Genomic DNA, 13,819 nt, shown 5'->3' on the forward strand with positions numbered 1-13,819 from the left:
ATCTCCACTCACCTCCCAATCACACAACCTGCAGAACCCATCCTCAGCATCTCCACCCACCTCCCAATAACACAAGCTGCATAAACCCATCCTCAGCATCTTTGCTAACCTTCCAATCACATAACCTGCAGAAACCCATCTTCAGCATCTTCGTTAACCTTCCAATAACATAACCTGCAGAAACCCATCCTCAATATCTCCACTCACCTTCCAATAACACAACCTGCAGAAACGCATCCTCAGCATCTTCACACACCTCATAAGAACACAAACTGAAGAAACCCATCCTCAGCATCTTCACAAGCCTTCCAATAACACAACCTGAAGAAATGCATCCTCAGCATCTTCACTCACCTTCCAATAACACAACCAGCAGAAACCCATCCTCAGCACCTTCACAAACCTTCCAATAATACAACCTGAAGAAACCCATCCTCAGCATCTTCACTCACCTCCCGAAAACACAATCTGCAGAATCCCATCCTCAGCATCTTCACTAACCTTCCAATAACACAACCTGCAGAAACCCATCCTCAGCATCTCTACTCACCTACTAAAAACACAACCTGCAGAAACCCATCCTCGGCATCTCCATTCACGTTCCAATAACACAACCTACAGAAACCCATCTTCATTATCTCCACTCACCACCCAATAACACAATCTGCAGAAACCCATCCTCAGCATCTTCACTCACCTCCCAATAACACAACCTGCAGAAACACATCCTCAGCATCTCCATTCACCTCCCAATAACACAATCTGCAGAAACCCATCGTCAGCATCTCCACTCACCTTCCAATAACTCAACCTGCAGAAACCCATCCTCAGCATCTTCACAAACCTTCCAATAACACAACCTGCAGTAACCCATCCTCAGCATCTTCACTCACCTCCCAATAACACAACCTGCAGAAACCCATCCTCAGCATCTACACTCACCTCCCAATAACACAATCTGCAGAAACCCATCCTCAGCATCTACACTCACCTTCCAATAACTCAACCTGCAGAAACCCATCCTCAGCATCTTCACAAACCTACCAATAACACAACCTGCAGAAACCCATCCTCAGCATCTTCACTCACCTCCCGAAAACACAATCTGCAGAAACCAATCCTCAGCATCTTCACTAACCTTCCAATAACACAACCTGCAGAAACCCATTCTCAGCATCTTCACTCACCTTCCAGTAACACAACCTGCAGAAACCCATCCTCAGCATCTCCACTCACCTCAAAATAACACAACCTGCAGTAACCCATCCTCAGCATCTCTACTCACCTACTAAAAACACAACCTGCAGAAACCCATCCTCAGCATCTCCATTCACGTTCCAATAACACAACCTGCAGAAACCCATCCTCAGCATCTTCACTCACCTTCCAACAACACAACCTGCAGAAACCCATCCTCAGCATCTCCACCCACCTCCCAATAGCACAACCTGCAGAAACCCATCCTCAGCATCTTCGCTAACCTTCCAATAACATAACCTGCAGAAACCCATCCTCAATATATCCACTAACCTTCCAATAACACAACCTGCAGAAACGCAATCTCAGCATCTTCACAAACATTCCAATAACACAACCTGCAGAAACAAATCCTCAGCATCTTGACTCACCTCTCAATAACACACCCTGCAGAAACCCATCCTCAGCATCTTCACTAACCTTCCAATAACAAAACCTGCAGTATCCCCTCCTCAGCATTTTCACAAAACTTCCAATAATACAACCTGAAGAAACCCATCTTCAGCATTTCCACTAATCTTCCAATAATACTACCTCCAGAAACCCATGCTCAGCATCTTCACCCACCCCCCAATAGCACAAATTGAAGAAACCCATCCTCAGCATCTTCACAAACCTTCCAGTAACACTACCTGCAGAAACCCATCCTCAGCATCTCTACTCACCTACTAAAAACACAACCAGCAGAAACCCATCCTCAGCATCTTCACTCACCTCCCAATAACACTACCTGCAGAAACCCATCCCCAGCATCTTCACTCACCTTCCAATAACACAACCTGCAAAAACCCATCCTCAGCATCTCCACTAAACTCCCAATAACACAACCTGCAGAAACCCATCCTCAGCATTTTCACTCACGTCCCAATAACATAACCTGCGTTAACACATCCTCAGCATCTTCACTCACCTTCCAATAACACAACCTGCAGAAACCAATCCTCAGCACCTTCACTCATCCTCCAATAAAACAAACTGCAGAAACCTATCCTCAGCATCTTCACTAACCTTCCAATAACACAACCTGCAGAAACCCATCCTCAGATTCTCCACTCACCTCCCAATAACACAACCTGCAGAAACCAATTCTCAGCACCTTCACTCACCTCCCAATAACACAAGCTGCAGAAATCCGTCCTCAGCATCTCCACTCATCTATCAATAACACAACCTGCAGAAACCAATCCTGAGCATCTTCACTCACCTCCCAATAACACAACCTGCAGAAACCCATCCTCAGCATCTCCACTCACCACCCAATCACACAACCTGCAGAAACCCATCCTCAGCATCTCCACCCACCCCAAAATAACACAACCTGCAGAAACCCATCCTCAGCATCTTCACAAACCTTACAATAATACAACCTGAAGAAATCCATCTTCAGCATCTCCACTAATCTTCCAATAATACTACCTCCAGAAACCCATGCTCAGCATCTTCACCCACCCCCCAATAACACAAACTGAAGAAACCCATCCACAGCATCCTCACAGCCCTTCCAATAATACAACCTGCAGAAACCCATCCTCAGCATCTTCACTCACCTCCCGATAACACAATCTGCAGAAACCCATCCTCAGAATCTTCACTAACATTCCAATAACACAACCTGCAGAACCCCATCCTCAGCATCTCTACTCACCTCACAATAACACAACTTGCAGAAACCCATCCTCAGCATCTCCATTCACGTTCCAATAACACAACCTGCAGAAACCCATCCTCAGCATTTCCACGCAACTTCCAATAACACAACCTGCAGAAACCCCTCGTCAGCATCTTCACTCACCTTCCAACAACACAACCTGCAGAAACCCATCCTCATCATCTCCACCCACCTCCCAATAACACAATCTGCAGAAACCTATCCTCGGCATCTTCACTAACCTTCCAATAACACAACCTGCAGAAACCCATCCTCAGCATCATGACTCACCTTCCAATAGCACAACCTGCAGAAACCCATCCTCAGCATCTTCACGAACCATCCAATAACACAACCTGCAGAAAACCATCTTCATCATCTCCACTCACCACCCAATAACACAATCTGCAGAAACCCATCCTCAGCATCTTCACTCACCTCCCAATAACACAACCTGCAGAAACCCATCCTCAGCATCTCCACTCACCTCCCAATAACACAATCAGCAGAAACCCATCGTCAGCATTTCCACTCACCTTCCAATAACTCAACCTGCAGAAACCCATCCTCAGCATCTTCACAAACCCTCCAATAACACAACCTGCAGAAACCCATCCTCAGCATCTTCACTCTCCTCCCAATAACACAACCTGCAGAAACCCATCCTCAGCATCTCCACTCACCTCCCAATAACACAACCGGCAGAAACCCATCCTCAGCATCTCCACTGAACTCCCAATAACATAACCTGCAGAAACCAATCCTCACATTCTCCACTCACCTCCCAATAACACAACCTGCAGAAACCAATCCTCAGCACCTTCACTCACCTCCCAATAACACAAGCTGCAGAAATCCATCCTCAGCATCTCCACTCATCTATCAATAACACAACCTGCAGAAACCAATCCTCAGCATCTTCACTCACCTCCCAATAACACAACCTGCAGAAACCCATCATCAGCATCTCCACTCACCTCCCAATCACACAACCTGCAGAACCCATCCTCAGCATCTCCACCCACCTCCCAATAACACAAGCTGCATAAACCCATCCTCAGCATCTTTGCTAACCTTCCAATCACATAACCTGCAGAAACCCAACCTCAATATCTCCACTCGCCTTCCAATAACACAACCTGCAGAAACCCATCCTCAGCATCTCCACCCACCTCCCAATAACACAACCTGCAGAAACCCATCTTCAGCATCTTCGTTAACCTTCCAATAACATAACCTGCAGAAACCCATCCTCAATATCTCCACTCACCTTCCAATAACACAACCTGCAGAAACGCATCCTCAGCATCTTCACACACCTCCCAAGAACACAAACTGAAGAAACCCATCCTCAGCATCTTCACAAGCCTTCCAATAACACAACCTGAAGAAATGCATCCTCAGCATCTTCACTCACCTTCCAATAACACAACCAGCAGAAACCCATCCTCAGCACCTTCACAAACCTTCCAATAATACAACCTGAAGAAACCCATCCTCAGCATCTTCACTCACCTCCCGAAAACACAATCTGCAGAATCCCATCCTCAGCATCTTCACTAACCTTCCAATAACACAACCTGCAGAAACCCATCCTCAGCATCTCTACTCACCTACTAAAAACACAACCTGCAGAAACCCATCCTCGGCATCTCCATTCACGTTCCAATAACACAACCTACAGAAACCCATCTTCATCATCTCCACTCACCACCCAATAACACAATCTGCAGAAACCCATCCTCAGCATCTTCACTCACCTCCCAATAACACAACCTGCAGAAACACATCCTCAGCATCTCCATTCACCTCCCAATAACACAATCTGCAGAAACCCATCGTCAGCATCTCCACTCACCTTCCAATAACTCAACCTGCAGAAACCCATCCTCAGCATCTTCACAAACCTTCCAATAACACAACCTGCAGTAACCCATCCTCAGCATCTTCACTCACCTCCCAATAACACAACCTGCAGAAACCCATCCTCAGCATCTACACTCACCTCCCAATAACACAATCTGCAGAAACCCATCCTCAGCATCTACACTCACCTTCCAATAACTCAACCTGCAGAAACCCATCCTCAGCATCTTCACAAACCTTCCAATAACACAACCTGCAGAAACCCATCCTCAGCATCTTCACTCACCTCCCGAAAACACAATCTGCAGAAACCAATCCTCAGCATCTTCACTAACCTTCCAATAACACAACCTGCAGAAACCCATTCTCAGCATCTTCACTCACCTTCCAGTAACACAACCTGCAGAAACCCATCCTCAGCATCTCCACTCACCTCAAAATAACACAACCTGCAGTAACCCATCCTCAGCATCTCTACTCACCTACTAAAAACACAACCTGCAGAAACCCATCCTCAGCATCTCCATTCACGTTCCAATAACACAACCTGCAGAAACCCATCCTCAGCATCTTCACTCACCTTCCAACAACACAACCTGCAGAAACCCATCCTCAGCATCTCCACCCACCTCCCAATAGCACAACCTGCAGAAACCCATCCTCAGCATCTTCGCTAACCTTCCAATAACATAACCTGCAGAAACCCATCCTCAATATATCCACTAACCTTCCAATAACACAACCTGCAGGAACGCAATCTCAGCATCTTCACAAACATTCCAATAACACAACCTGCAGAAACAAATCCTCAGCATCTTGACTCACCTCTCAATAACACACCCTGCAGAAACCCATCCTCAGCATCTTCACTAACCTTCCAATAACAAAACCTGCAGTATCCCCTCCTCAGCATTTTCACAAAACTTCCAATAATACAACCTGAAGAAACCCATCTTCAGCATTTCCACTAATCTTCCAATAATACTACCTCCAGAAACCCATGCTCAGCATCTTCACCCACCCCCCAATAGCACAAACTGAAGAAACCCATCCTCAGCATCTTCACAAACCTTCCAGTAACACTACCTGCAGAAACCCATCCTCAGCATCTCTACTCACCTACTAAAAACACAACCAGCAGAAACCCATCCTCAGCATCTTCACTCACCTCCCAATAACACTACCTGCAGAAACCCATCCCCAGCATCTTCACTCACCTTCCAATAACACAACCTGCAAAAACCCATCCTCAGCATCTCCACTAAACTCCCAATAACACAACCTGCAGAAACCCATCCTCAGCATTTTCACTCACGTCCCAATAACATAACCTGCAGAAACACATCCTCAGCATCTTCACTCACCTTCCAATAACACAACCTGCAGAAACCAATCCTCAGCACCTTCACTCATCCTCCAATAAAACAAACTGCAGAAACCTATCCTCAGCATCTTCACTAACCTTCCAATAACACAACCTGCAGAACCCCATCCTCAGCATCTTGACTCACCTTCCAGTAACACAACCTGCAGAAACCCATCCTCAACATCTCCACTCATTTCCCAACAACACAACCTGCAGAAACCAATCCTCAGCATCTTTACTCACCTCCCAATGACACTACCTGCAGAAACCCATCCTCAGCATCTACACTCACCTCCCAAGAATATAACCTGCAGAAACCCATCCTCAGCATCTTCACTAACCTTCCAATCACATAACCTGCAGAAACCCATCCTCAATATCTCCACTCACCTTCCAATAACACAACCTGCAGAAACGCATCCTCAGCATCTTCACTCACCTTCCAATAACACTACCTGCAGAAACCCATCCTCAGCATCTCCACACATCTCCCAATAACACAACCTGAAGAAACCAATCCGAAGCATCTTCACTCACCTCCCAATAACACTACATGCAGAAACCCATCCTCAGCATCTACACTCACCTCCCAAGAACACAAACTGCAGAAACCCATCCTCAGCATCTTCGCTAACCTTCCAATCACATAACCTGCAGAAACACATCCTCAATATCTCCACTCACCTCCCTATAACACTACCTGCAGAAACCCATCCTCAGCATCTACACTCACCGCCCAAGAACACAATCTGCAGAAACCCATCCTCAGCATCTTCGCTAACCTTCCAATCACATAACCTGCAGAAACCCACCCTCAATATCTCCACTAACCTCCCTATTACACTACCTGCAGAAACCCATCCTCAGCATCTACACTCACCGCCCAAGAACACAATCTGCAGAAACCCATCCTCAGCATCTTCGCTAACCTTCCAATCACATAACCTGCAGAAACCCATCCTCAATATCTCCACTAACCTTCCAATAACACAACCTGCAGAAACCCATCCTCAGCATCTTCACAAACCTTCCAATAATTCATTCTTAAGAAACCCATCTTCAGCATCTCCACTAACCTTCCAATAACACAACCTGCAGAAACCCATCCTTAGCATCTTCACACACCTCCCAAGAACACAAACTGAAGAAACCCATCCTCAGCAACCTCACAAACCTTCCAACAACACAACCTGAAGAAATCCATCCTCAGCATCTTCACTCAACTTCCAATAACACAATCTGCAGAAACCTATCCTCAGCATCTTCACTAACCTTCCAATAACACAACCTGCAGAAACCCATCCTCAGCATCATGACTCATCTTCCAATAGCACAACCTGCAGAAACCCATCCTCAGCATCTTCACGAACCATCCAATAACACAACCTGCAGAAACGCATCCTCAGCATCTTCACAAACCTTCCAATAACAGAACCTGAAGAAACTCATCCTCAGCATCTTCACTCACCTCCCAAAAACACAATCTGCAGAAACCCATCACCAGCATCTTCACTAACCTTCCAATAACACAACCTGCAGAAAGCCATCCTCAGCATCTTCACTAACCTTCCAATAACACAACCTGCAGAAACCCATTCTTAGCATCTTTACTCACCTTCCAATAATACAACATGCAGAAACCCATCCTCAGCATCTCTACTCACCTACTAAAAACACAACCTCAGAAACCCATCCTCAGCATCTCCATTCACGTTCCAATAACACAACCTGCAGAAACCCATCCTCAGCATTTCCACGCAACTTCCAACAACACACCCTGCAGAAACCCAACCTCAGCATCTCCACTCACCTCCCAATAACACAACCGGCAGAAACCCATCCTCAGCATCTTCGCTAACCTTCCAATAACACAACCTGTAGAAACCCATCCTCAGCATCTCCACCCACCTCCCAATAACTCAACGTGCAGAAACCCATCCTCAGCATCTTCGCTAACCTACCAATCACATAACCTGCAGAAACCCATCCTCAATATCTCCACTCAGCTTCCAATAACACAACCTGCAGAAACCCATCCTCAGCATCTTCACAAACCTTCCAATAACACAGCCTGAAGAAACCCAGCTTCAGCATCTCCAATAATCTTCCAAAAATACTACCTCCAGAAACCCATGCTCAGCATCTTCACCCACCCCCCAATAACACAAACTGAAGAAATCAATCCTCAGCATCATCACAAACCTTCCAATAACAAAACCTGCAAAAACCCATCCTCAGCATCTTCACTCTCCTCCCAAAAACACAATCTGCAGAAACCCATCCTCAGCATCTCCACTCACCTCAAAATAACACAACCTGCAGAAACCCATCCTCAGCATCTCTACTCCCCTACTAAAAACACAACCTGCAGAAACCCATCCTCAGCATCTCCATTCACGTTCCAATAAAACAACCTGCAGAAACCCATCCTCAGCATTTCCACTCACCTCCCAATAACACAACCTGCAGAAACCCATCCTCAGCATCTTCACTCACCTTCCAATAACACAACCTGCAGAAACCAATCCTCAGCACCTTCACTCATCTTCCAATAACACAATCTGCAGAAACCTATCCTCAGCATCTTCACTAACCTTCCAATAACACAATCTGCAGAAACCCATCCTCAGCATCTCCATTCACCTCCCAATCACACAACCTGAAGAAACCCATACTCAATATCTCCACTCACCTTCCAATAACACAACCTGCAGAAACGCATCATCAGCATCTTCACACACCTCCCAAGAACACAAACTGAAGAAACCCATCCTCAGCATCTTCACAAGCCTTCCAATAACACAACCTGCAGAAACCCATCCTCAGATTCTCCACTCACCTCCCAATAACACAACCTGCAGAAACCAATTCTCAGCACCTTCACTCACCTCCCAATAACACAAGCTGCAGAAATCCGTCCTCAGCATCTCCACTCATCTATCAATAACACAACCTGCAGAAACCAATCCTGAGCATCTTCACTCACCTCCCAATAACACAACCTGCAGAAACCCATCCTCAGCATCTCCACTCACCACCCAATCACACAACCTGCAGAAACCCATCCTCAGCATCTCCACCCACCCCAAAATAACACAACCTGCAGAAACCCATCCTCAGCATCTTCACAAACCTTCCAATAATACAACCTGAAGAAATCCATCTTCAGCATCTCCACTAATCTTCTAATAATACTACCTCCAGAAACCCATGCTCAGCATCTTCACCCACCCCCCAATAACACAAACTGAAGAAACCCATCCACAGCATCCTCACAGCCCTTCCAATAATACAACCTGCAGAAACCCATCCTCAGCATCTTCACTCACCTCCCGATAACACAATCTGCAGAAACCCATGCTCAGCTTCTTCACTAACATTCCAATAACACAACCTGCAGAACCCCATCCTCAGCATCTCTACTCACCTCACAATAACACAACCTGCAGAAACCCATCCTCAGCATCTCCATTCACGTTCCAATAACACAACCTGCAGAAACCCATCCTCAGCATTTCCACGCAACTTCCAATAACACAACCTGCAGAAACCCCTCCTCAGCATCTTCACTCACCTTCCAACAACACAACCTGCAGAAACCCATCCTCATCATCTCCACCCACCTCCCAATAACACAATCTGCAGAAACCTATCCTCGGCATCTTCACTAACCTTCCAATAACACAACCTGCAGAAACCCATCCTCAGCATCATGACTCACCTTCCAATAGCACAACCTGCAGAAACCCATCCTCAGCATCTTCACGAACCATCCAATAACACAACCTGCAGAAAACCATCTTCATCATCTCCACTCACCACCCAATAACACAATCTGCAGAAACCCATCCTCAGCATCTTCACTCACCTCCCAATAACACAACCTGCAGAAACCCATCCTCAGCATCTCCACTCACCTCCCAATAACACAATCTGCAGAAACCCATCGTCAGCATTTCCACTCACCTTCCAATAACTCAACCTGCAGAAACCCATCCTCAGCATCTTCACAAACCCTCCAATAACACAACCTGCAGAAACCCATCCTCAGCATCTTCACTCTCCTCCCAATAACACAACCTGCAGAAACCCATCCTCAGCATCTCCACTCACCTCCCAATAACACAACCGGCAGAAACCCATCCTCAGCATCTCCACTGAACTCCCAATAACATAACCTGCAGAAACCCATCCTCAGATTCTCCACTCACCTCCCAATAACACAACCTGCAGAAACCAATCCTCAGCACCTTCACTCACCTCCCAATAACACAAGCTGCAGAAATCCATCCTCAGCATCTCCACTCATCTATCAATAACACAACCTGCAGAAACCAATCCTCAGCATCTTCACTCACCTCCCAATAACACAACCTGCAGAAACCCATCATCAGCATCTCCACTCACCTCCCAATCACACAACCTGCAGAACCCATCCTCAGCATCTCCACCCACCTCCCAATAACACAAGCTGCATAAACCCATCCTCAGCATCTTTGCTAACCTTCCAATCACATAACCTGCAGAAACCCAACCTCAATATCTCCACTCGCCTTCCAATAACACAACCTGCAGAAACCCATCCTCAGCATCTCCACCCACCTCCCAATAACACAACCTGCAGAAACCCATCTTCAGCATCTTCGTTAACCTTCCAATAACATAACCTGCAGAAACCCATCCTCAATATCTCCACTCACCTTCCAATAACACAACCTGCAGAAACGCATCCTCAGCATCTTCACACACCTCCCAAGAACACAAACTGAAGAAACCCATCCTCAGCATCTTCACAAGCCTTCCAATAACACAACCTGAAGAAATGCATCCTCAGCATCTTCACTCACCTTCCAATAACACAACCAGCAGAAACCCATCCTCAGCACCTTCACAAACCTTCCAATAATACAACCTGAAGAAACCCATCCTCAGCATCTTCACTCACCTCCCGAAAACACAATCTGCAGAATCCCATCCTCAGCATCTTCACTAACCTTCCAATAACACAACCTGCAGAAACCCATCGTCAGCATCTCCACTCACCTTCCAATAACTCAACCTGCAGAAACCCATCCTCAGCATCTCTACTCACCTACTAAAAACACAACCTGCAGAAACCCATCCTCGGCATCTCCATTCACGTTCCAATAACACAACCTACAGAAACCCATCTTCATCATCTCCACTCACCACCCAATAACACAATCTGCAGAAACCCATCCTCAGCATCTCCATTCACCTCCCAATAACACAATCTGCAGAAACCCATCGTCAGCATCTCCACTCACCTTCCAATAACTCAACCTGCAGAAACCCATCCTCAGCATCTTCACAAACCTTCCAATAACACAACCTGCAGTAACCCATCCTCAGCATCTTCACTCACCTCCCAATAACACAACCTGCAGAAACCCATCCTCAGCATCTACACTCACCTCCCAATAACACAATCTGCAGAAACCCATCCTCAGCATCTACACTCACCTTCCAATAACTCAACCTGCAGAAACCCATCCTCAGCATCTTCACAAACCTTCCAATAACACAACCTGCAGAAACCCATCCTCAGCATCTTCACTCACCTCCCGAAAACACAATCTGCAGAAACCAATCCTCAGCATCTTCACTAACCTTCCAATAACACAACCTGCAGAAACCCATTCTCAGCATCTTCACTCACCTTCCAGTAACACAACCTGCAGAAACCCATCCTCAGCATCTCCACTCACCTCAAAATAACACAACCTGCAGTAACCCATCCTCAGCATCTCTACTCACCTACTAAAAACACAACCTGCAGAAAGCCATCCTCAGCATCTCCATTCACGTTCCAATAACACAACCTGCAGAAACCCATCCTCAGCATCTTCACTCACCTTCCAACAACACAACCTGCAGAAACCCATCCTCAGCATCTCCACCCACCTCCCAATAGCACAACCTGCAGAAACCCATCCTCAGCATCTTCGCTAACCTTCCAATAACATAACCTGCAGAAACCCATCCTCAATATATCCACTAACCTTCCAATAACACAACCTGCAGAAACGCAATCTCAGCATCTTCACAAACATTCCAATAACACAACCTGCAGAAACAAATCCTCAGCATCTTGACTCACCTCTCAATAACACACCCTGCAGAAACCCATCCTCAGCATCTTCACTAACCTTCCAATAACAAAACCTGCAGTATCCCCTCCTCAGCATTTTCACAAAACTTCCAATAATACAACCTGAAGAAACCCATCTTCAGCATTTCCACTAATCTTCCAATAATACTACCTCCAGAAACCCATGCTCAGCATCTTCACCCACCCCCCAATAGCACAAACTGAAGAAACCCATCCTCAGCATCTTCACAAACCTTCCAGTAACACTACCTGCAGAAACCCATCCTCAGCATCTCTACTCACCTACTAAAAACACAACCAGCAGAAACCCATCCTCAGCATCTTCACTCACCTCCCAATAACACTACCTGCAGAAACCCATCCCCAGCATCTTCACTCACCTTCCAATAACACAACCTGCAAAAACCCATCCTCAGCATCTCCACTAAACTCCCAATAACACAACCTGCAGAAACCCATCCTCAGCATTTTCACTCACGTCCCAATAACATAACCTGCAGAAACACATCCTCAGCATCTTCACTCACCTTCCAATAACACAACCTGCAGAAACCAATCCTCAGCACCTTCACTCATCCTCCAATAAAACAAACTGCAGAAACCTATCCTCAGCATCTTCACTAACCTTCCAATAACACAACCTGCAGAACCCCATCCTCAGCATCTTGACTCACCTTCCAGTAACACAACCTGCAGAAACCCATCCTCAACATCTCCACTCATTTCCCAACAACACAACCTGCAGAAACCAATCCTCAGCATCTTTACTCACCTCCCAATGACACTACCTGCAGAAACCCATCCTCAGCATCTACACTCACCTCCCAAGAACATAACCTGCAGAAACCCATCCTCAGCATCTTCACTAACCTTCCAATCACATAACCTGCAGAAACCCATCCTCAATATCTCCACTCACCTTCCAATAACACAACCTGCAGAAACCCATCCTCAGCATTTTCACTCACGTCCCAATAACATAACCTGCAGAAACACATCCTCAGCATCTTCACTCACCTTCCAATAACACAACCTGCAGAAACCAATCCTCAGCACCTTCACTCATCCTCCAATAAAACAAACTGCAGAAACCTATCCTCAGCATCTTCACTAACCTTCCAATAACACAACCTGCAGAACCCCATCCTCAGCATCTTGACTCACCTTCCAGTAACACAACCTGCAGAAACCCATCCTCAACATCTCCACTCATTTCCCAACAACACAACCTGCAGAAACCAATCCTCAGCATCTTTACTCACCTCCCAATGACACTACCTGCAGAAACCCATCCTCAGCATCTACACTCACCTCCCAAGAACATAACCTGCAGAAACCCATCCTCAGCATCTTCACTCACCTTCCAATAACACTACCTGCAGAAACCCATCCTCAGCATCTCCACACATCTCCCAATAACACAACCTGAAGAAACCAATCCGAAGCATCTTCACTCACCTCCCAATAACACTACATGCAGAAACCCATCCTCAGCATCTACACTCACCTCCCAAGAACACAAACTGCAGAAACCCATCCTCAGCATCTT

Source organism: Scyliorhinus torazame, unplaced genomic scaffold (assembly GCF_047496885.1).
Source record: "Scyliorhinus torazame isolate Kashiwa2021f unplaced genomic scaffold, sScyTor2.1 scaffold_163, whole genome shotgun sequence".
Taxonomy (NCBI): Eukaryota; Metazoa; Chordata; class Chondrichthyes; order Carcharhiniformes; family Scyliorhinidae; genus Scyliorhinus; species Scyliorhinus torazame.